This window comes from Schistocerca gregaria, chromosome X, assembly GCF_023897955.1.
Source record: "Schistocerca gregaria isolate iqSchGreg1 chromosome X, iqSchGreg1.2, whole genome shotgun sequence".
Lineage (NCBI taxonomy): Eukaryota > Metazoa > Arthropoda > Insecta > Orthoptera > Acrididae > Schistocerca > Schistocerca gregaria.
In genome coordinates, this window is record NC_064931.1 from 491,221,114 (window position 1) to 491,246,631 (window position 25,518).

Below are 25,518 nucleotides of genomic sequence, written 5' to 3' on the forward strand. Positions count from 1 at the left end.
GAATTTTGTACGCGATAGGAAGCTTTGTAAGCCAAGGCAATATTTTCAAAGTGAATTTCAATACACTAACGCTCCCAACAAGGACAGGCGGTTTAAACTTCGTTGATGTCAGTTACAGGTCACGAGCGTTATATGTGTGTCAAATGTGCAAGCAATGGAAACAGATGCCCGACAGCTTAACGGCCCACTTGCTGAATGAAATTGCTCCTGCAAGCATGCAGCCGCCAATAGATGTGCATCATATACCAGCTGGTCTTTGTCACCTAAAAACATTTCTCGTTGAGTACAGTTATATCTCAGCGAGGCTCTCAGAAGAACAGTTGACGAAAGTAAAGGACATCTATACATATTTGATGGAAGCTAAGGAAGGAAATATTATTGCAAGAAAATACCCCAACAACGACTGGTCTTCAATTTGGAAAAATATCCAAGATCGGAACTTACCCTATAAGGTGAAAGCAACTTGGTATAATGCAGTCAACAGGAAAATATCAACTAATTCCAAATTGCATGCTATACATCTCACAAATTCGCCCTTGTGCGCGTCATGCAACCTTCTTGACACTGAAGAACACCGATTCGTGTGTGTAAGAGTAAGGGACATATGGCATATAGTAAAGCAGAAATTAGCGACCGTTAACAGGACATCTCCAAATGTTTTCACTTCCGCAGATTTTCTGACTCCAGACGCAGTGCCATATCCTAATACGAAAAGAAATGCTGTTAACTGGCTAAAAGGGCACACGCTGCACTATATCTTGAAGGCAGAAAATAAAAGCAAAGAAAATTTATGGGTGTATCTAACGACTCAGCACCATCATCTCATGCGGACAGAAGACTACAAAAAAAATTACGGATGCTTCCTAAATAGCATCATAGAATAAAATTATACAGAGAACGATAACAGATTAAGATTGGTTCGAAATTCAGAGACGTCGGCCTTGCAAGATTACAGATAACTGGAACCGGAATGTCTTCGATCCTTTCACGAGACAGTACAGAAACGAAATCAAGTCCGTGGCAAGACGCACCGGACTACATCCTCAAAAGAAATTAGACATCAAATTTTATGTATTTTATTTTTTTAAATTATCTTATGCCATACGCAGAGAAGTTTTTAGGTTCTAAACAACGTTTTTCAAGGGGATACAAGATTTTATGTTTTCTTTATGAAGATGAAAGACTTCACATTTCAGTTTTTTTTAACATACTTGTCTTTCCATTAGCAAGAAGAAGATTCATTTCCTTTAATTAATATTAAGAAGAAATATTTATTTTCGTTTATGTTAGCAAAGTCCGCAGCTCGTGGTCTCGCGGTAGCGTTCTCGCTTCCCGAGCACGGGGTCCCGGGTTCGATTCCCGGCGGGGTCAGGAATTTTTCACCTGCCTCGTGATGACTGGGTGTTTGTGTCGTCTTCATCATCATCATCAATCATCCCCATTACGGTCGGAGGAAGGCAATGGCAAACCACCTCCACTAGGACCTTGCCTAGTATGGCGGCGCGGGTCTCCCGCGTCGCTCCCCTACGCTCGGTAAACGGAGTATGGGACTCATCATCATCATGTTAGCAAAGGTAATTTCGGCATCCAGCTTAACGAAAAAAATTAGGAGGCCGACAAAAAAAAAAGTGGCCGAGCACTCGCAAAAAACTAATAAAAATGAGGATTTGGCATCAAAACATAAAAAGTACACAAAATAAAAAAGTAAAAAACAGTTGGTAGAAGTATGGACTCTTAATAATACTACTAATAATAAAAACGACAAAAGCATAGAAGCTAGCCGAAGAAGGCAAAACAAGGTGAGCGTTTGGAAGGGCTGTGAGGGGAGAATGGAGGCCCTAAAAAAAATGGATAAGGCGTCGGTCTCCTAAACCGGGGATTGTGGGTTCGAGTACCGCCAGAGGAAAAAAAGTGCTCAACGTGACAGTATGTCAATCCTAAGGGCCCAGGTTCGATTCCAGGCTGGGCTGGAGATTTTTTTCTGCTCAGGGACTGGGTGTTGTGTTGTCCTAATCATCATCATTTCATCCCCATCGACACGCAAGTCGCCGACGTGGCATCAAGTCGGAAGACTGGCACCCAGCAAACGGTCTACCCGACAGGAGGCCCTAGTTACACGATATTTACTTCTTTTACATTACGCGAGTAAGAGGTAATGCTATTTCTCCAAATTTTGGTAAAAGATTTCTATACTTATTTTCTAAACCCAAGGAAGACTGTAGCTCCCTCTCAATACGAGGCTTTGGAAAATCCTGTATGGTCTTTACCAATCTAGGATTTGTTTGTTCTCTATCATGACAAACCACGTGGCCTATATATCATACTTGCTGTAGTGCAAAGTGACACTTCTCTATACTGAGTGCTAGGCATGCTGTGTATTACCTTTTAAATCGTAAAACGCGTTTTAGACAGGTACGTGCCGAGTAAAACTGTCAGGGACGGGAAAAACCCACCGTGGTTCAACAACAAAGTTAGGAAACTACTGCGAAAGCAAAGAGAGCTTCACTCCAAGTTTAAACACAGCCAAAACCTTTCAGACAAACAGAAACTAAACAATGTCAAAGTTAACGTAAGGAGGGCTACGCGTGAAGCATTCAGTGAATTCGAAAGTAAAATTCTATGTACCGGCTTGACAGAAAATCCTAAGAAGTTCTGGTCTTACGTTAAATCAGTAAGTGGCTCGAAACAGCATATCCAGACACTCCGGGATGATGATGGCATTGAAACAGAGGATGACACGCGTAAAGCTGAAATACTAAACACCTTTTTCCAAAGCTATTTCACAGAGGAAGACCGCACTGCAGTTCCTTCTCTAAATACTCGCACACACGAAAAAATGGCTGACATCGAAATAAGTGTCCAAGGAATAGAAAAGCAACTGGAATCACTCAACAGAGGAAATTCCACTGGACCTGACGGGATACCAATTCGATTCTACAGAGAGTACGCGAAAGAACTTGCACCCCTTCTAACAGCCATGTACCGCATGTCTCTAGAGGAACGGAAGGTTCCAAATGATTGGAAAAGAGCACAGGTAGTCCCAGTCTTGAAGAAGGGTCGTCGTCGAGCAGATGCGCAAAACTATAGACCTATATCTCTGACGTCGATCTGTTGTAGAATTTTAGAACATGTTTTTTGCTCGAGTATCATGTCGTTTTTGGAAACCCAGAATCTACTCTGTAGGAATCAACATGGATTCCGGAAACAACGATCGTGTGAGACCCAACTCGCTTTATTTGCTCATGAGACCCAGAAAATATTAGATACAGGCTCCCAGGTAGATGCTATTTTCCTTGACTTCCGGAAGGCGTTCGATACAGTTCCGCACTGTCGCCTGATAAACAAAGTAAGAGCCTACGGAATATGAGACCAGCTGTGTGGCTGGATTGAAGAGTTATTAGCAAACAGAACACAGCATGTTGTTATCAATGGTGAGACGTCTACAGACGTTAAAGTAACCTCTTGCGGGCCACAGGGGAGTGTTATAGGACGATTGCTTTTCACAATATATATAAATGATCTAGTAGATAGTGTCGGAGGAGTTGACGGAGATAGAGGAGATCCAAAGAAGAGCGGCGCGTTTCGTCACAGGGTTATTTGGTAACCGTGGTAGCGTTACGGAGATGTTTAGCAAACTCAAGTGGCAGACTCTGCAAGAGAGGCGCTCTGCATCGCGGTGTAGCTTGCTCGCCAGGTTTCGAGAAGGTGCGTTTCTGGATGAGGTATCGAATATATTGCTTCCCCCTACTTATACCGCCCGAGGAGAACACGAATGAAAAATTAAAGATTCGAGCGCGCAAGGAGGCTTTCAGACAGTCGTTCTTCCCGCGAACCATACGCGACTGGAACAGAAAACGGAGGTAATGACAGTGGCACGTAATGTGCCCTCCACCACACGCCGTTGGGTGGCTTGCGGAGTGTAAATGTAGATGTAGATTCTGCAGTAAGCATCACCTATACATGGAAAAAGTTCCATACACCGTTGGAAACCCTTTACCCCTACTTTGAAACCTACCATCCACTCACTATAGTTCATATTACGTGCACACCTATGTCCAATAAAAACTTATGTTTCCTTCCTGACCGCCCCCATCAGTAGCAATTGACATGGTGGAGCAGGGGGAAGGGGGGGGGGGGGGGGTTGGAAGGGACATTTTACCACAGACTCAGGTCACTTCATCCATGTCATCCAATGCTGTTGGCATTCCTATAACTCCAGGTAAGTCTTTAGGGAAATCTCCCCGTATCTTCTCGATGCATTGAGTGCAAAACATTGCAAAAATGTGTGTAAGACCCTCTGTTCTGCTTCTTGCAGAAGAACTATATTAGTGTATCACTTTCCATCATCTCATATGTATTTACATGAAGCTTCCTTATCCTGACCACAACACCTCGACGTTCCTACTTCTGTGATAGCCTTTTGGTTACTTCCAGTAATCTCTAATTCTAGTCTTCCTTTTATATCCCTGTAATATGCCCTGCCTGCACTGAGAACTTCAAACTCGGTGTTTTTCTTAGCTCCTGGTCAAACATCTTGTATGTTTCCAGAATGAGATTTTGCGCTGATATGAAACTTCCTGGCAGATTAAAACTGTGTGCCCGACCGAGACTCGAAATCGGGACCTTTGCCTTTCGCGGGCAAGTGCTCTACCATCTGAGCTACCGAAGCACGACTCACGCCCGGTACTCACAGCTTTACCGGGCCCCAGCAAATTGCACTGCTCGCACCTAACTAGGTGCAAACAAACCATCAGTTTCTTAAGTGTTTTCCTTAAAGTCACTTAAATCACTACCTTAGGCTGTCTTCCCCAATCGGACTTTCCAACCAAATTTCCAATTCTGATGATCTGACACTGACAACACAAATGCGTAGTAAGAAGTAAAAAAAAAAGTTCGTTCTCATTCACAACGCTGAGATTAGGTACTGCATGCTGTCCCAAGACGCTGCTCATGGTCACTGGCATTCTTCTGAAACCACGTGTGATAGGGTCTGGGGTGCAGACACAGTTAATGTCAGGATGATCGTCTCAGGATGGCGTGTACAGGGCGATGGGTTGCATAATAACAACTGCCCGGCAATCGTGGAATCAGGAGAGCTCATTTAAGAATAAAAATCTCTATTCAGCAAAATGTTCATACAGAGCTTGATAGTGGCAACTCAGTGGCGTGCGTAGGCTCTCAGGCAGTGGCTGTAACTTCAGCGTAGAACATGGAGCCATGCCTGGCTACAGCAGCACAAGGATGCCAAGTAAGAGTGCTGCCTAAGCAGGTTAGTTGTCCTCGTTGAGCCGGCCGCGGTGGTCTAGCGGTACTAGGCGCTCAGTCCGGAACCGCGCGACTGCTACGGTCGCAGGTTCGAATCCTGCCTCGGGCATAGATGTTTGTGATGTCCTTAGGTTAGTTAGGTTTAAGTAGTTCTAAGTTCTAGGAGACTGATGACCACAGATGTTAAGTCCCATAGCGCTCAGAGCCATTTGAACCATTTGTCCTCGTTGCAACCTTGCAGATGCATAACTAGTCAGGCGTCCTGGAGGCTGCAGCGCATGTGCTGAATAGCTGGCTGTTCCGGCTGCTCAGGCACATGGCCCACTGCTGAGTTGGCACCGAATCCAGGAGCCTTTGGAGACATTGAAAGACTGGATTAATTCACCATGCTGGTGGTCGTCTCTCAGTGCCATTGGATCGAGACCCAGAATCACAAGGTCTAGCTGTGGCTGATAATCCAACAGCTAGCTCATAATACCGCTAGAAATAGACGAAGTTGATTAGCCCCGATGGAAACAATGACTGGCGTGGTGTATGTCTTGACATCAGTACTATTAGAAGACAAGGTACTGCTGGGGTCTCAGTGGCGAGTATTTATGGAGGCGCTGTCCAGCTTTGTTGCGAAAGTCCCTGCCTTCAGTCACGTAGGTAGCTCGCTTGCTTACCTCACCATGGGCTGAAATACTGCACAGAGGGCTGTTGGTGTCACAGTCTGACATCTGCCTTACCTGCGATTACTTTTATGTGATCACTCCATTGTAAGTCGCTCCATACGAATACTGGATATTTTATGGATGTGACTGCTTACAGTAGTTGTTCTCCGGTCGTGTAATGGTACGGTAATGGGTCTGTGTACCTATTTATACACAATACGTTACATCTGTATACGTTGAGGATCAACTACTAATCCCTGCACCAGATATGAATCCCCTGCAGGTCTTTCTGCATTTCGCTACAATTTTCAAGCAAGGATATTACGAAGGCGTGCTGAAAAGTAATGCCTCCAAATTTTTAATGTGAAAACTCTAACAGATTTTTAAATAAAACAAACGTTATTAACATTTTACATCTTTGTTCTTTGTGTCTACATATTATTTCTCAACATAGTCACCTTGGCAGCAAACAAATTTCTCCCAACGACAGACCAGTTTGTTGATACCGTCATTGTAGAATGTTTGACTTTGTTGATGGTACCACAATCTTCCCTCTGCTTGCACCGCTTCAACACTGTCAAAGTGAAGTCCTCGAAGGTTAAAGTTTTGGAAACAGATGAAAATCGGGTGGAGTCAAGTCGAGACTGCAGAAGTCACAGTACACGTGTGTCATGCTGAAGGACAGGGAGTGGCCTCTGGGGACAAATTCTTTGAATTCAAAATTTATTTACTGTGTCTCATGCACCGACATAGTTACGTTACACACAGTCATATTATACGCTACACTTCTGAGCCCTCTAGTGGCACGTTGTTGTTGTTGTTGTCTTCAGTCCTGAGACTAGTTTGATGCAGCTCTCCATGCTACTCTATCCTGTGCAAGCCTCTTCATCTGCCAGTACTTACTGCAACCTACATCCTTCTGAATCTGCTTAGTGTATTCATCTCTTGGTCTCCCTCTACGATTTTTACCCTCCACGCTGCCCTCCAATGCTAAATTTGTGATCCCTTGATGCCTCAGAACATGTCTTACCAACCGGTCCCTTCTTCTTGTCAAGTTGTGCCACAAACTGCTCTTCTCCCCAATTCTATTCAGTACCTCCTCATTAGTTATGTGATCTACCCATCTAATCTTCACCATTCTTCTGTAGCACCACATTTCGAAAGCTTCCATTACCTTCTTGTCTAAACTATTTATCGTCCACGTTTCACTTCCATACATGGCTACACTCCATACAAATACTTTCAGAAACGACTTCCTGACACTTACATCTATACTCGATGTTAACAAATTTTTCTTCTTCAGAAACGGTTTCCTTGCCATTGCCAGTCCACATTTTATATCCTCTCTACTTCGACCATCTTCAGTTATTTTGCTCCCCAAATAGCAAAATTCCTTTACTACTTTAAGTGTCTCATTTCCTAATCTAATTCCTTCAGCATCACCCGACTTAATTCGACTACATTCCATTATCCTCGTTTTGCTTTTGTTGATGTTCATCTTATATCCTCCTTTCAAGACACTTTCCATTCCGTTCAACTGCTCTTCCAAGTCCTTTGCTGTATTTGACAGAATTACAAAGTCATCGGCGAACCTCAACGTTTGTATTTGTTCTCCATGGACTTCAATACGTACTCCGAATTTTTCTTTTGTTTCCTTTACTGCTTGCTTAATATACAGATTGAATAACATCGGGGACAGGCTACAACCCTGTCTCACTTTCTTCCCAACCGCTGCTTCCTTTTCATGCCCCTCGACCCCTATATCTGCCATCTGGTTTCTGCACAAATTGTAAATAGCCTTTCGCTCCCTGTATTTTACCCCTGCCACCTTTAGAATTTGAAAGAGAGTATTCCAGTCAGCATTGTCAAAAGCTTTCTCCAAATCTACAAATGCTAGAAATGTAGGTTTGCCTTTCCTTGATATATTTTCTAAGATAAGTCGTAGGGTCAGTATTGCCTCACGTGTTCCAACATTTCTGCGGAATCCAAACTGATCTTCGCCGAGGTCGACTTCTACCAATTTTTCCATTCGTCTGTAAAGAATTCGCGTTAGTATTTTGCAGCTGGGACTTATTAAACTGATAGTTCGGTAATTTTCACATCTGTCAACACCTGCTTTCTTTGGGATTGGAATTATTATAGTCTTCTTGAAATCTGAGGGAATTTCGCCTGTCTCATACATCTTGCTCACCAGATGGTAGAGTTTTGTCAGGAGTGGCTCTCCCAAGGCTGTCAGTAGCTCCAATGGAATGTTGTATACTTCCGGGGCCTTGTTTCGACTCAGATCTTTCAGTGCTCTGTCAAACTTTTCACGCAGTATCGTATCTCCCATTGCATCTTCAAAAAAATGTTTCAAATGGCTCTGAGCACTATGGGACTCAACATCTTAGGTCATACGTGCCCTAGAACTTAGAACTACTTCAACCTAACCAACCTAAGGACATCACACACACCCATGCCCGAGGCAGGATTCGAACCTTCGACCGTAGCAGCCCCGCGGTTCCGGACTTTAGCGCCAGAACCGCACGGCCACCGCGGCCGGCATTTCATCTTCATCTACATCCTCTTCCACTTCTATAATATTGTCCTCAAGTACATCGCCCTTGTATAGACCCACTATATACTCCTTTCACGTTTCTGCTTTCCCTTCTTTGCTTAGAACTGGGTTTCCATCTGAGCTCTTGATATTCATACAAGTGGCTCTCTTTTCTCCAAAGGTCTCTTTAATTTTCCTGTAGGCAGTATCTATCTTACCCTTAGTGAGATAAGCCTCTACATCCTTACATTTGTCCTCTACCCATCCCTGCTTAGCCATTTTGTACTTCCTGTAGATCCCATTTTTGAGACGTTTGTATTCCTTTTTGCCTGCTTCATTTATTGCGTTTTTATATTTTCTCCTTTCATCAATTAAACTCAATATCTCTTCTGTTACCCAAGGATTTCTACTAGCCCTCTTCTTTTTACCTACTTGATCCTCTGCTGCCTTCACTACTTCATGCCTCAGAGCCACTCATTCTTCTTCTGCTGTATTTCTTTCCCCATTTCTGTCAATTGTTCCCTTATGCTCTCCCTGAAACTCTGTACAACCTCTGGTTTAGTCAGCTTATCCAGGTCCCATCTCCTTAAATTCCCACCTTTTTGCAGTTTCTTCGGTTTTAATCTACAGCTCATAACCAATAGATTGTGGTCAGAGTTCACATCTGCCCGTGGAAATGTCTTACAATTTAAAACCTGGTTCCTAAATCTCTGTCTTACCATTATATTATCTATCTGATACCTTCTAGTATTTCCAGGATTCTTCCATGTATACAACCTAATGGCATAGCGCTGCGAATATATTGACATGAAAAATCAAGATGTAGATTGTCAATAATACTTTTCAGCCCGCCCTCGTATTTGCCACTCTAAACAAACAAGTTGTTCATGTTGCCTTCAATTTTGCATAGGAACTACAGGAAGATAGAAATAACTCTAATAATAAATAGCTGTCTTTGGAATCTAATTTTCATTTGGCAACTCCTGTTTTCAAAATAAGCGTTGTGAGGAATGAATTATCCCCAAGGCCAAAAGTGCTCATCAAAAATTATGCGTCAATATTAGAGAGTATTTTGTCTTAACGTTAAAAAAGTTCGTTCATAAACGTATGTATCGAGCTATATACAGGCCGAAAACGTTCTTTTCAAATGTACACAGTGAGTGTGTTTTTTTAAGATGTTGGAAGGAAATACATGTACATTATTTACAAACAACAAACAAACACACCAGTCTCACACATTAATGGAATAGCAACCATACTCAAGACCACAACAGCATAAAATTACTTTATGTTCAACAAAGACTTTTAGTTTCACGTGAAGGGCTGCCAATGGGATCACCAATTAGTGGCCTCCTAGCCAACACATTCATGAACAAACTAGAGAACAGGATCTTTACACACATAAAAAATACAATTCACATACTGATACTGTTACGCCGGTGACATAATATGCCTGGTTGATGAACCATACACGCATATAGAACAGCTACAAAAGGAAATAAACAAATTACATCCAAAAATTCATTTCATGTTAGAAACAGAAATAGACAAGCTCAACGGATCAGAAATATATGGACTCACATGCAACACTTGTCAATCAGTAAACATAGAACAAACATGCAGGAACATTAAAACAAGATGCTCATAGCACCTCACAGCCCTAAAAAGTAACAGCATCCATAGCACATTCGCTGACCACCCAACAGCCCATAGCCCCCACACAACTACAATAACAAAGATTTAAAAATACTGAAATCCAGCCACAGCCTATACCAAAAACTGATAATAGATGAGAACTTCCACATGCAGAAGGAAAACAGGTTTTAAATGAGGAGGCACACTCTTTAAACATTAAAGGAACTTTACACAAAAGGCTACTCAAGCAGCTAAAGGAGCTTACACACACACATACACACACACACACACACACACACACACACACACACACACACACACACACACACACACACAGACAGACACAGAAATAGAGAGAAAAAGTAAACAAGATTCAAATTTGGCGCCAAACGCTCTCGGGAACAAATGAACGCCGACGTGGTTAGGAAACACAGCATAGTGCTCATCGCGTTTTAAGAAGTAAAAAGGTGTTTATAAAGAAGGAAATCACACGAAGTACATTAATATGTGTCTGCAGTGTTCTTGGAACCCAAAAGAAGAAGGATCAGTCACAATAAAACCTGAGTAGTAACAAATGCATGCGCAAAACATTTTGACACGCCAAAATCACGTGTTTTAAAAATAAAGGAATGTGGTAACTCGTAGATGAAATTTATATTTATGTCGTTTGGTTTGCAGATGACAGGCTATCAATGCAGGACACCATGCAGTTGGCCCTCGAAAACCATATAATGTAAAATCAAGGCAAGAAGCGAAACGAACAAAAACTTTCCTTACGCCTCACTTTGTTAATTCAGTTAGAACCAAAAATATTTTCAGTTTTTTCAGTTTTTAATAAACAGAAAACCCACTGATGATGGCGTAGAGGTGCTGAAACATGTTTATGTAAAAATAAAAAAAATAAAAACAGTGTGTTTGCAGAAAGGAGGAACCTATATCCTATAATTGTTTACAAAGTTAATATAGCTACGGGGTGCTGTCCTTACAGTTTTTCTTTGTTAGTGTTTAACGTTCCATGTATGCCAAAGTCATAAAGGTCGAACATTTTCTCAGCTGATCAACATTGACCTTGTAGAAGGGGCCACTCCCATATAATCTACGGATGATTCAGGGAAACAGAGGAAATCCATCCCTGTACCGCTACACTGGGGTACGTTACATCCTGTCCACGTCGCTGTTATTAGAAACTGTTCATTAACTCAGTTTGACAATGGCAGATGTGGATATCGCCTTTGGTCTTATTGATGGTACCACTCAAATCTCCCCCGGAAGTGAATTTAGAAAATCATAAAGAAGATAAATCAGAATGTCGTAACGGAGATTTGAACCCTGTTCTCTTGGAAGACGACTCCACTTCTCCGAACCGGTTTGGAGATACGTTTGTTGACATAAACTGGTAGTACTATCACGGTTCCCATGCATGCTGATCGTTGCGTTGAATTAATTAAAAAACTGAATCTGATGTATACCTTGTGACTGTCACATTAAAGATGAGAATTTATGAAGTTGGTATTGAATTTGAGCAAATAATAGATCGGGCACCGTGACATATATTTTTATCACCAACAGTTTTCGTTATTAAGCTATTCTCAATTCCTCAGGAACTGTTTAACACAACAGGTGCCTTGTTACGAATCCATCAATGTTAGGAGTACGTACCGACAGTGCTAGGAGTATTTACCGAGAACTGACAACTTCGCCGCAGCACGACACCTGTAGTGTTAATAATACCTCAACACTTAAGAATTGTATTTACTTATTAAAATAATCAATAACAGTTGCTGAGACTCGGTGCCCAGTATGAATAATATACTGGACAAAGCAATAACACTGTATTTGATATGGTGCCCGAGTTTAGACGCAAAGGGAGTAAGTGAAAAAGACCTGTCTGTGAAAGATTGCGTTATATTACCGCAACGGAAAAAAGTTTGCTAACAAGCATGTAAAGCTGCCCGTCATTGGTGGTAACAAGGTTAGCGCGAAATTCACCTTCTAGTGTAACGTTACGCCTTGCTTGCCGTATGAAATTCTCTTTCCCTTCAAGAAGCAGTTTCACTGGAAAATCAAAACTTCCGGGACATGACGGACTTTCGGAAATCTCGAGGAGAGAAGAAATGTTCTTTCTTTTAGACAAACCAAGTTCTCTTAATCAAATTACAAAAAACTGAAACTCGTGAAGGGTAACACCAGTACGCGGCGCCACTTATTTATCGAGTGTAAGTTACATAACGTTCTGTGTCCAGTATGGTGTAGCTGCGAGGGGTGTAAGTGAGTTAAACCAATCTTTACAGGCAAATGTTCACAACGAAATTTTGAACCTTGCTTGTATATCATCAGTAGCTACTGCGTACAATACCCCTGACTCCGAGTTCATGGCTTAGTGGAGAGTGCTAATGCAGATTCTTTTTTATTTCACGTTAAGTTTGGAGTGTCATAAATTTTCTTCTTCCTTTTTGTGTACTCTTGTAGTCACGCTGTTTAATAGCGTCACCTCCAACACAATACAAAATATTTCGCTAGTCACGCACGGTAAGCTTCTTTACCTTCTTCTTGCTACAGCGTCTGTCAAGCTCAAATGAAAACTACAATATTAAGACTACACAGATTTTTCATGTTCCAAAGTTGTTCTCAGTCCTTAGAAACAATACCAGTAAATTCCAGCTGTCTGTATATCCACAAATATTACAAAAATGTATGTATTTACGTATGCACCTACGTCTACATCATACTCCGCAAGCCACCTAATGATGTGTGGCGGAAGGTACTTTCGGTACCACTATTTAAATCTCTCCAACCCTGTTCCACTCGCAGCCGGCCACTGTGGAAGAGTGGTTCTAGGCGCTTCAGTCTGGAACCGCGCGACTGCTAGGGTCGCAGGTTCGAATCCTGCCTCGGGAATGGATTTGTGTGATGTCCTTAGGTTGGGTACGTTTCAGTAGTTCTAAGTTATGGGGGTACTGATGACCTCAGATGTTAAGTCCCATAGTGCTCATAGCCATTTATTCCAGTCGCGAATACTGCGTGGGAAGAATGATTCTCGGTAAGCCTCCGTATAGGTACTGATTTCTCCAACTTTGTTCTCGTGGTCAATACGCGAGATGTATTTGGGGGAAGTTATATGTTGTCTGACTACTCCTGAAAAGTGCTGTCCCGAGATTTCAATAGTAAATCTCTCCATGACGCACAACTCCTCTCTTGTAACATCTGCCAGTGGAGTTTGTTTAGCATCTCCTTAATAGTTTCTCGCCAACTAAATGATCCCGTGACGAAGCGCGCCGCTCTTCGCCGGATCTTCTCTATCTCCTCTAACAGTCCTACCAGATAGGGATCTCAGATAGATGAACAATACTCAAGAATCGGACGAAGAAGTGCCTTATAAGCTACTTCTTTCACAGATGAGGTACATTTCCTTAAAATTCTCCGAATGAATCTGAGTCTGATGTTTGCTTTTCCCGCTATCTGTTTTATATGGACACCCCACTAATAGTCGCCCTGTGTGTATGTATGTATGTTCCTCGTGAACCACTGTACCGATTTCAAGGAAACGTGGCACACCTGTCAGGTAACACTGAGTGTCAGGGCAATGACCACCTACCTATCATAGTTCAGGAGATTTGACGCCATAAACAACTGGATGCGTGAAGAACTGCCGCCTCGTGCATGAAGTTTAAAACTGTTACTTCTGTCTCACTAATTCCATTTGCAATAAATTTTGCAGAGAGTGTCCATAGATGCTGCTACATGCACCTATAAATTATATGGTGGTGCCACAGATAGTTCAGGAGATATGACGTCATCAGCACTGAAACGCGGCAAATAATGCCACATTCTTCGTGACGCTTAAGTTTATTACTTTCTTGGTACTTACTCCATTCTCCACAAATTTTTGCACACAATATCCACATCTGCCGCTGAACCTACCTTCACGAATGCATAATTGTAAATCACATAGTTCAAGAGATGTAACGTCATATACGCCGAGATGCGTGAAAAAATGCCCGGTCATTCATGAAATTTAATACATTTCTTCCTTACTAATAATGCAATCCTACAGTGGAGTCAGCTTAAGGAAATCCCCGACATTTGCCAGCGCCTATGACATCATTCGACCGCAAAGCGCGAACGGCTGTAGGCAAAAACAATAGCAGTATATAGAGACATGAAGAGTCGTATCGCAGAGAGATTTACAAAATCGCTTGTAGACAAGTCAACAACTGTACTGATTCATTTGCACATGGTGCACATTTCTTTGTTAGGCTGTTTCATAATTTTAAATGTGTTATCGCTTATACATGAAAATGAAATTTTGTAGATATTACACTACAAACACAGTTTCTTTGTGCCAACTGGAGTGGCCGAGTGGTTCTAGGCGCTACAGTCTGGAACCGCGTGATCGCTACGGTCGCAAGTTTGAAACCTGCCTCGGGCATGGATGTTTGTGATGTCTTCCAAAATGACAACAGACGTGTTCACAGAGCTGCATGCATACGTTCCTGGTTTGACAAACATTCACTCTATCGCACCTTTACCTGTCCGCTAAGTCACCCGATCTTAACCCCCAGAAAATGTCTGGAACTATTTAGAACATAGGATGAACCGTACCAGTCAACATCCCCGCAGCCTGGGAGCCTTATGGGATCTCCCCGTCAATGAATGACTTGAGCTAGACGTGGGATACCAGAAGAAACTTGTGGATGTTCTTCATCGCCAACTTCATGTCATTAACAAGGTTAGAGGCTGTGTTGCACCTAATGTCTTCCGGAAGTGACTATTTTGTGATATGGTGTGCTGCTACTCTTCCTTACTAAACAGACAATTGCACACCTTGCTCGACTACCATTTTCACGAGAGAGGATATAGTAGAACTATGCAGGATCGTAACATTTTCAGTCTGCAGCGGACTTTAGCCCGTAGTGGAAATTGGCAATACATTAAAAGCGCATTAGAACCGTTGCTGCTGCCACTAAGGGCTATCAGTGCAGTATCCACTCACGTTAATGTGACCACCTGCCAAGAATCTGGATAACCACCTTCCGCAGTGCGGACAGCTGCGAGAGTCAGTGATGTTCTGGAAGGTACCGACAGGGATGTAGAGCGGTCGTTGTGGCGACACTGTTGTTAGGTCCTTGGTTCAGCTGGGCTGTCAGCTGCTTGGCTGTTGCACGTCTGTTCCCACCATACACTTCTCCGTAGTCGTGAGCCACCCCTACAATTTATGGCATGCGGTGCACTACAGCTGCCTCGGGGCTAATTTTGGATTGCACCATGCTGCCATGCATTGCAGACTTTAACCACAGCCACTCTAACACTTTACAGACTTAGCAGTTTCGGAAATGCCTCCACCTTTTGTCCGAAAGCCTACGATAAGGCCCTTTTGGACGTCAGATAAATCCACTTCCGCATTACGAGAACGACTGCGGTGTTTTCGGCGTTTCCCCGACACGATTTATATACCCTCCAATGCTAGTGCTGCCATCTACTTCCTGTGAATGGTTATTGCACGTTGACGATCATAGGCGGTGAACACGTCAATTTGACTGGACCGCAGCTTATTGCTTTTCAGTTTCCTGGGAGATATTACGAACATTACAATATAAATAATTAAATCAAGTCATTCTACTAACAAAATTCTTCGTGTTAGTCGTAACTGGGGAAGAATCAAGTAATTATCATATGTAATAAATTCCGTTGGTGTGTGACTAGTCATTCGAATGAATTTTCAACTAAATTCTTACGAATTGTACCGAAATATCATCTAGAGGGTTGGTTCCCCTCCTTCGAAGACGACAAATTGCAGGGCCTGGGCTACCCTCAGGGTGAAATCTCCGTTTTCGAAGCTGCTGTTGCTGTTGGTGTTGCTGTCCGTCCATCTGTCCGTCTGTCTGTTTGTCTGCCTGCCGGCCCTAGTCGTCCATCCACCAGAGCCGCTGCCGGCGCTCGCTGCTGCTGTAGCAGCCGGTCGTCTGGCTGTCCGCCTGCCTGTTCTCCGCCTCCGCCGCAGCCCGAGAATTCTGGGCCGCTCCCTTTTTCTCGTCGTCGTCGTCCAGCTGCGGCCTGGACGGTTTTGCTAGACCGCTTTCATCAGCTGCAGGAGGGGCTGCCGCCCCCTCGCGCTGACGACTCCTTCACCGCCGCCAACGCCGTCCTTCGCCGCTGCCGCAGTTTCTCGTTTCCTGCCGCCGCCGCTGTCACTATCACCACTGTCGCCGTCTTCATCCCCCCCCCCCCCTTGCACGCCGCCACCATGTCCCACCCCACCACCTCTATCATTTTCACCCCCCCCCCCCCCAGGTGCTCAATCCACCATCACATGGAGCTCATCCGCCACCCCCATGCCCCTCCTTCCTTCCCTCCCTGTCCACCCTACTCCTGTGCCATTTTCAGCTGTAACTACTCCCGTTCTCCCTCACCTGTCGCTGTAGCTCCATCGCCATCTGCAGACTCCCCACTGCTCCCTGCACCATCTCCTAGAGGCTTCAAACCGGTACGGATTTCCGCTCGCCACTCCATGGTCTCTGTGACAGTCACTCCCCCACCCTCTGTGTCAGCCGCCCCTCAGGGGGGACCTGTCCCCCGCCATCTCCCCCTGCAACCCAACCCCCGGCCCCCTCTCCACCCTGTCCTGTCCATGAAACATTCCAAACGCCCTAATGTTGATCCTTCCCCCGCAATCTCCACAAAGAAAACTCCTGATCTCCATGACCCATGCACCCCCATGGATGTGACCTCAACCCCTACCCCTGTCACACCTGCCACCCACATCTTTGTCCTCTCCAATCCTGACCCTCAATTCATCAATGGGCGCACCCTCACCCTGGCCGTCGGTAAATACTCCCCAATTGCCCCATCTCCCTTCTCATTCCTTGCAAGGACTCAATCCTCATTAAATTCCTCAATGCTTCCTTCTACACCAATCTCCTCTCTCGAATCCCACGTATACAATTGCCGAACAAGCCACACTCACCCTCTACCACACCCCATCCTCTCCCCGACAGCTTCAATCTTGCCCGACATCCGGTGACCTTCACCGTCATGATCACAAAGCTTAGCTCTGTGGTCACAGAGGCTGAGGTGTTGGCGGGACTCAATTCCCATCCCAACATCGAAATCCACTCGGCCCGTCATCTCTTTAATAATAGCAGGGTGACTGACCTAATGCAGATATTGACCAAATCCTCCTCCTCCATTGACCGCCTCCTTACAGAGGTAGCCCTCATATACAATCGCCATCATAAAGTGGACCCCTCCCATTCCCCAGTCCGATCCCACCACTGCTAATGATGCCTCAAGTACAGTGACCTTGTTACCGCTGCCTGCAAGAGCCCCCCTACATGTCCCCACTGCTAAGCTTCCCACTTCTTAAAGAAATGTCCCTACCTCACTTCTTCCTCCTCCTGCAACATATGTAATGAACCCCATCTTACCTACTCCTCGGAGTGTAAAGGAAAACTTCCTCCTGTGTCACCCCTGAGCTCACCTTTCCTGTCCTTCCCATCAATGACCCCATCCACCCCAGTAACTCCCCCCCCCCCCCCTACGGCAGTGGATGTCATCCGTTTCATCACCATTGTTCTCCTAAACATCCCTGCTCCCTGCCCACCCACAAACTCCTCTTCCTCCACACCCTCCATTAGCACCATGTGGATGCCTTCATCCTAAATGAAACCTTCCTTCGACCCCGTATCTCCGTCTCCACAGCTCCTTACACCCTTCACCACACCAGTAACCCATACCCTCTGGCATGTGGCGGGGTTACTATTGGCCATCTCAAGCACCTCCTTGTTGGGCCCCAGCCTCTCCTCAACAATCCTGCTGAGCATCTCACCCTCAGCCTCTTCTTCCCCACCCTTACTGTAACATATGCCGCCATTTATGTCTGCCCTCATATCCCATCACATAAGATTTCCTGGCCCACATTGACTGCACCTTCTCCACCCACGAGATTGCTGCTGACGTCAATATCCACAGCTGTTCTCCTGCCAAACTCCAGTGGTGGCATCAGTTTATCACCACCCTCCAGGGAGACCTGGTTGCCCTCCCCCAGCACACGTGATCCGAATCCAACACCACTCCCAATGTGATCCTTGCCTCTCCCAACCTCATTGGGCACATCGCCATAGATGTCCTTGACCTCAATGGCAGTGACCATGCTCCCATCCTCCTCACTATATCAGATGGTCACCATCCTCCCCCTGACACCCCTCCTAAACTTCTCAATTACTTCCACACCAACTGGGATGCCTACCGCGACTCCATACACACCCAGGTCGAACGCCAAGACCTTACCCTCCAATGTCCTGATGACATCTACTGCACTGCTGCTTTCCTTCAGCAGATCTTGTCTGACGCCGTCGCCACCCATTTCCCTATCAAAGTCACCCACCCTCACCACCCTGCTCCGCCCCCACAGGCTGTCCTTCTCCTTCATGAATCCCACCGCCTCTTCTGCGCTTTTCTCTGCACTCATGACTGAGACATACTAACCCGCCATCGGAAATTCCAACGCAACATCAGCAGCATACTTACTGCAAAGAAACGCCATGCTTGGCGACAGACAAGTACACAACTCAATGCCACACCCCCAATAAACTCTTCCAAGTACTGGTCAGCTTTCCACCACCTTACTGGGAACCGCCATACCTCATAGTACCCTTTCCTCCTTGATGACCATCCCTTTCCTGACAACCTCAGTATGGCCAACCACTTTGCCTCCCACCTATCCAATGTTTTTTCCATCCCAGATGATCCTCAATTTGATTATTCCCCCTTCCCTGACATCATCGAACTTACGAACAGCTCTGCTCCTCCTCTTGCTCCTAGCTTCCAGAACTTGGGTCACACACCACCATCTGACCTTAACACTCCCATCACTACACAGGACATCAGCCTCACACACCGCACTAAACGCAACACTGCTCCTGGCCGCAACTGGTTTACCTACCTGCACTTCAAACACTGGCCTCCCTCCTACCTTGCAGTCCTTGCCACCCTCTACGATGTAATTCTTGCCACCGGCTTCTACCCCGACCTGTGGATAACCTCCCATATCCTGATGTTCTCCAAACCCAACAAGCCTTCATCTGATGCTGCTCCCTATCGCACTATATGTCTCACCTTGGTGTTCAGCAAGCTCTTGGAATTCATCCTTACCTGGTGCATCCATCACCACCTCCACCGACACCACCTCCTCCCCAACACCAAATGTGGCTTTCTCCTACACCTCACTCATCTCCTCTCCATCCAGCTTAACTCCTGTCGCTCCACCATTTTTGTCTCCCTCGACCTTGAAAAGGCCTACAACCATGTCTGGTATCTCAGTCACCTGTTTAAATTCCAGACCTATGCCCTTCTTATCAACTATCTCCATCTGATTTCCTCCTTCCTCTCCTGATGCCCCTCCTATGTTACCATCCATAACGCCAATCCCTGTTCCTTCTACCCCTTTGCAGGTGTGCCCCAGGGCTCTGTCCTCTCCTCTCTCCTCTACCTCCTGTGCACGGCAGATATGCCCCAAACGCCTCCCCCAACCAGTATACCTCCAGCAGTATGCCAATGACACCGCCTTCCTTGTAATTGCTCCTACCCTTCAATGGTCCCAACGCCTTCTCCAGAACACCTTGACCTTTTTGCCACATGGTGTAACCAGTGGCTCCTGAAAATCAATCCTTCCAAGACCCAGGCAATCATTGTAGGTCATAGCACTAGCTCCTTCTGGCTCCTTGATTTCTCCCTTACCATCTGCGCCTTTCCTGTCTGCCTCTCTCCCATCCTCACCTACCTTGGCCTCACCATTGACCGTCACCTCACCTGGATCACTCATCTCCACTCTATCCAGTCCAAAGCCCACAACTGCCTCCGATTCCTCAAACTACTCTCTGGCGAGACATTGGGGTTGAACCCCTTTCCTATCCTCCACACCTACTAATCCTCTGCTATTCCAGTACCCCCTGGAATCTATCCCACCCCCACCCCCCAAATTCTATCAGTCCCTGCAGATCTTCGAGCACTCCATCTCGCCTTCCGTATACACCTGCTGTCCCCCACGCAGATCCTCTATGAGCTGATTCCTTTCCGCCATCTGCTCCTTTTCCTCGAAAATATCAGCATCCTCTACACCTCCCATCGCCTTCATCCCCCTCATCCCTTGGTTGCTCCTCTGCTCTCGAACTCCTACCCTCTGCTGTGCCTTCACCACTGCATCCTCACTGCCCTCCACCTCTACATCCTTCATCTCCTTTCCAAGGTGGCTTCCATCGTCTCCCCCTCCCGGATGACGCCCTCTCTCCTTCCATTGTCCCTCCTATCAACTTTGATCTTCACCTCCCCCTCTCTTCCTCTGTCCTTTTCTCAGGCTCCCTCTATCCGGTTAAATCCTGTTTTTTTCCCCTGTCTACCCTTTCTCTGCCTCTCTTCTCTCCTCTGAGTCCTTTTTGCATTCCCCTCCTCTGCCTTTCCCCACTCCCTCTCACATCAGCCCTGCCGTCCTTATGAGTTCTCTCCCTCTGTCGATCTCCCCCTCCACTTCGTCTTTCCTCTCCTCCCCATTTTTTTTCTCCTCATTTGTCCAGGTCCCCCACATCTGCCCTTTGCTGTGGTGTGTCATCTTCGTGCCGACTTTTTAGTGCAGTGTTTTCAGTGAGTGTTAAGTGTTGTGCATCTTTTCTAAGTGTTGCGAACAGAACTCATACTGTCGCTGGGTGTGATATATATAAATACGATGCACTCCACCTCGCCTTCCGTATACGCCTCTATATATAGGGTGTTACAAAAAGGTACGGCCAAACTTCCAGGAAACATTGCTCACACCCAAAGAAAGAAAATATGTTATGTGGACATGTGTCCGGAAATGCTTACTTTCCATGTTAGAGCTCATTTTATTACTTCTCTTCAAATCACATTAATCATGGAATGGAAACACACAGCAATAGAACGTATCAGCGTGACTTCAAACACTTTGTTACAGGAAATGTTCAAAATGTCCTCCGTTAGCGATGACACATACATCCACCCTCCATCGCATGGAATCCCTGATGTGCTGATGCAGCCCTGGAGAATGGCGTATTGTATATAAGCCGTCCACAATACGAGCGCGAAGAGTCTCTACATTTGGTACTCGGCTTGTATAGATAAGAGCTTTCAAATGCCCCCATAAATGAAAGTCAAGAGGGTTGAGGTCAGGAGAGCGTGGAGGCCATGGAATTGGTCCGCCTCTACCAATCCATCGGTCACCGAATCTGTTGTTGAGAAGCGTACGAACACTTCGACTGAAATGTGTAGGAGCTCCATCGTGCATGAACCACATGTTGTGTCGTACTTGTAAAAGCACATGTTCTAGCAGCACAGGTAGAGTATCCCGTATGAAATCGTGATAACGTGCTCCATTTAGCGTAGGTGGAAGAACATGGAGCCCAATCAAGACATCGCCAACAATGCCTGACCAAACGTTCACAGAAAATCTGTGCTGATGACGTGATTGCACAATTGCGTGCGGATTCTCGTCAGCCCACACATGTTGATTGTGAAAATTTACAATTTGATCACGTTGGAATGAAGCTTCATCCGTAAAGAGAACATTTGCACTGAAATGAGGATTGACACATTGTTGGATGAACCATTCGCAGAAGTGTACCCGTGGAGGCCAGTTAGCTGTTGATAGTGCCTGCACACGCTGTATATGGTACGGAAACAACTGGTTCTCCCGTAGCACTCTCCATACGGTGACGTGGTCAACGTTACCTTGTACAGCAGCAACTTCTCTGGCGCTGACATTAGGGTTATCGTCAACTGCACGAAGAATTGCCTCGTCCATTGCAGGTGTCCTCGTCGTTCTAGGTCTTCCCCAGTCGCGAGTCGTAGGCTGGAATGTTTCGTGCTCCCTAAGACGCCGATCAATTGCTTGTAACGTCTTCCTGTCGGGACACCTTCGTTCTGGAAGTCTGTCTCAATACAAACGTACCGCGCCACGGCTATTGCCCCGTGCTAAACCATACATCAAATGGGCATCTGCCAACTCCGCATTTGTGAACATTGCACTGACTGCAAAACCACGTTCGTGATGAACACTAACCTGTTGATGCTACGTACTGATGTACTTGATGCTAGTACTGTAGAGCAATGAGTCGCATGTCAACACAAGCACCGAAGTCAACATTACCTTCCTTCAATTGGGCCAACTGGCGGTGAATCGAGGAAGTACAGTACATACTGACGAAACTAAAATGATAAGACACCGTTTTCTTCGCCTGCTTTTGTTGTTTATTATCTTCTTCTTATGCTTTAAAAATTCTGTAGGCTGAAGAGCGGTGTACTAAACTGCTGCCAGCCTGCCCCCTTCGGGGGAATTGAAACTCAATCAAGGAAAAAAAGTACCGAAATATTTAGTTGTGTGACCAAGACTGCCAAGTATAAATGCTGAGGAATTCTCAACCCGAATACCATTTTCATATTGCAGACAACTGTGTCTCATTCCTGCGTTGAAAATTTTAAAACACACATTTTCATTGAAGAATTTGATGACGATCCGCGGTGAGAGTAGGGACTGGAAAGAATTATAGTAAGCTCGCTATCCGCAATTGATATATTTTATGATCGATTTTAGAGTCATAAGGTTCCAGGTTTAGACTCCTGCAAATGACGCTCTGAGATATAGAGAATACAAAAGTTATAGCTCCTAGTAAACCACGGAATTGGAATACATCGTTATTACTACCAGCCTGCGTAAATAGAGGCCACCTTGATCTCACTTCAACCACAAATACTGCCTATTTCGACGAGTGTAAGCGCAAGGCTAGATGTATAAGTATTAAGAAACAAGGTACTACCTTAGAAAATAAAGATTATACAGAAAAGGGCAGAATGGACAGTGCTGAGGCGTATAAAGCCATTAGAACTACAGCAAAAGAAATGGCGCGTCGATAAAAGAGGAACACGCAGAATTACTTACAGAATGTATATGAGGATAACTATTCCCCAACATTGAAGTACTGCTGTAATGTTCTACTTGACAAGATAGGTGATGCGCAAAGAGCGAAAAGATACATAGGCCTACAGGCTGCTCTCAATAACGTACACAATGTAAACTCATCACCAGTCACACAGACAAAACTTTGAATAATAATGTAGCAATGAAAGAAGCTGGCTTTAGACGTGGGTACACCACAATGAATTGCTTACAAGTTATAGAAGGTAGCAATCAATATGAACAACCAGTTTTCATAGAATTCATTGATTTGAGAAAGTTTCTAACGACAACGTTCTCCAGCAACTGGATGAATATATAGTGTCCATTTATTCATCATTATTAAACAGTGTCGTCCATGAATCCATTTTCAAAGTTTATGATTTGGTTCAATGAGTTCTAACATAATAGAACAACATGAAAAGTGCTCTGTGTTCTATGTAAGAAATACTTCCAAACATTGTGAACATTCATGGTAATCATCCAGAAATATAATCGTAGCATAAATAGATTCACAGCAATTCAATCATGGGTACCTGTTCTTACGGTGACTATTACACCCTAACATACATCACAGTACTAGGTGAAGGCAACTTTAACCTACCAAGCATAGACTGGTATGTCTATGGATTCATTGCGGGTGACTGTTGCGAAATACTTTTGAACACGTTTTCTGAAAACAGTCTTGAGCAGCTAGCTCGACAGCACCCACGCAATGGAAATATCTTAGACCTTGTAGCTACAAATAGGTCGGACCTTATCGACAATGTCAGCATGGAAACGGGAAGGCTAGGAGAGTGTTTCTGCTAGAGAGAGCAGATAAGCAGTTGTTAGCATCTCACTTAGAAAGTGAATAGCCATCACTTAGTTCCAGTAACATGGACGTAGAGGAATTATGAACAAAATTTAAGATTTTAAATTGTGGTCTGGAGAGTTATGTGCCTAATAAGTGGATAAAGAAGATAGATTAATAACGAAATTCGGAGGTTGCTGAGGAAGCAGAAGCTGTTGCATTCTTGGTTCAAAGTGGAACGCACAAATGACAACAAACAAAGGTTAGTAGAGATTCGAGCGTCTGTGAAAATATTCGTGCTCGAAGCATACAACGACTACCACCTTCTCACCTTAGCAAAAGATCTGGCAGAGAACTCGAGAAAATTCTGGTCCTATGCAAAAACTTTAAGCGGATATAAGGCTTCCATTCAGTCCCCTGTTGACCAGTCTGGCGTGACAGTTGAAAACAGCAAAACGAAAGCCGACGTATTAAATTACACATCCAACCAATCATTCTCGCAGGAGAGTCGTACAAACATACCGTTAATTGACCTTCGGACAGACTCCCGTATGGATGGCATAGTAATAAGCATCCCTAACCTAGAGAAACAACGGGAAGGTTTGAAAGCAAGTCCGGATGGAATCGAATTCGGTGTTACAAGGAGTACTCCACGGCATTGGCCCCTTACCTAGCCTACATTTGGTGTGAATCTCTTGCCCAGCACGGAGTCCCAAGCGAATGAAAAAAAAAATGGGTGACTCCAGTATAAGAGAAGTGTAAAAGAACTAACCCGCTAAATTACAGACCAATATCCCAACTTCGGTTTGCTGCAGAATCCTTGAATATGTTTTCAGTTCAAATATAATAAACTTTCTTGAGACTGAGAAGCTTATGTCCACTAATCAGCACGATTTTAGAAAGCATCGCTCGTGCGAAACTCAGCTAGCCCTTTTCTTACATGATACACTGCGAATAATGTATGAAGGGCAACAGTCAGATTCCATATTTCTAGATTTCCGGAAAGCATTTGACACGGTGCCCCATTACAGGCTGTTAACCAAGGTATGGGCATACGGAATAAGCTCACAGATATGTGCATGGCTCGAAGACTTCTTAAGTAATAGAACCCAGTATGTTGTCCTCGACGGCGAATGTTCATCATAGAAAAGGGTATCGTCAGGAGTACCTCATGGGAGTGTTATAGGACTCCTGTTATTCTGTATATACGTAAATGATTTGGCAGACAGGGTGGACAGCAATCTGTGGTTGTTTACTGATGATACTCTGGTGTACGGTGAGGTGTCGAAGTTGAGTGGCTGTAGGATGGGATGTAGACGCACATATCTGACTAAATTTGTAACAAAGGAGAAAGATAAGTGTGGAATTTTTAAACTTAAATCATCGGTATTATGATACAGCCTATGAAGACTTGATGGTGTACCGCCTGCTACGTATACCACAAACCAAACCAGATTTGGAAAATGAACTGAAAATAATTAATAGCTTACAGCAATGGTTATTGCCCTACACTAATTGACAACGTATTCTGTAAAAAGAAGAGACAGAGGATAACTGCACAAATTTATCTACCTCAGACAGCACAAAACCTTACTGATAACAAATGGGCCACCATACTATACGTGGGTAGGACATCACAGATCCTTGCCAGGAAACTAAAATCCAGGAAACATACTCC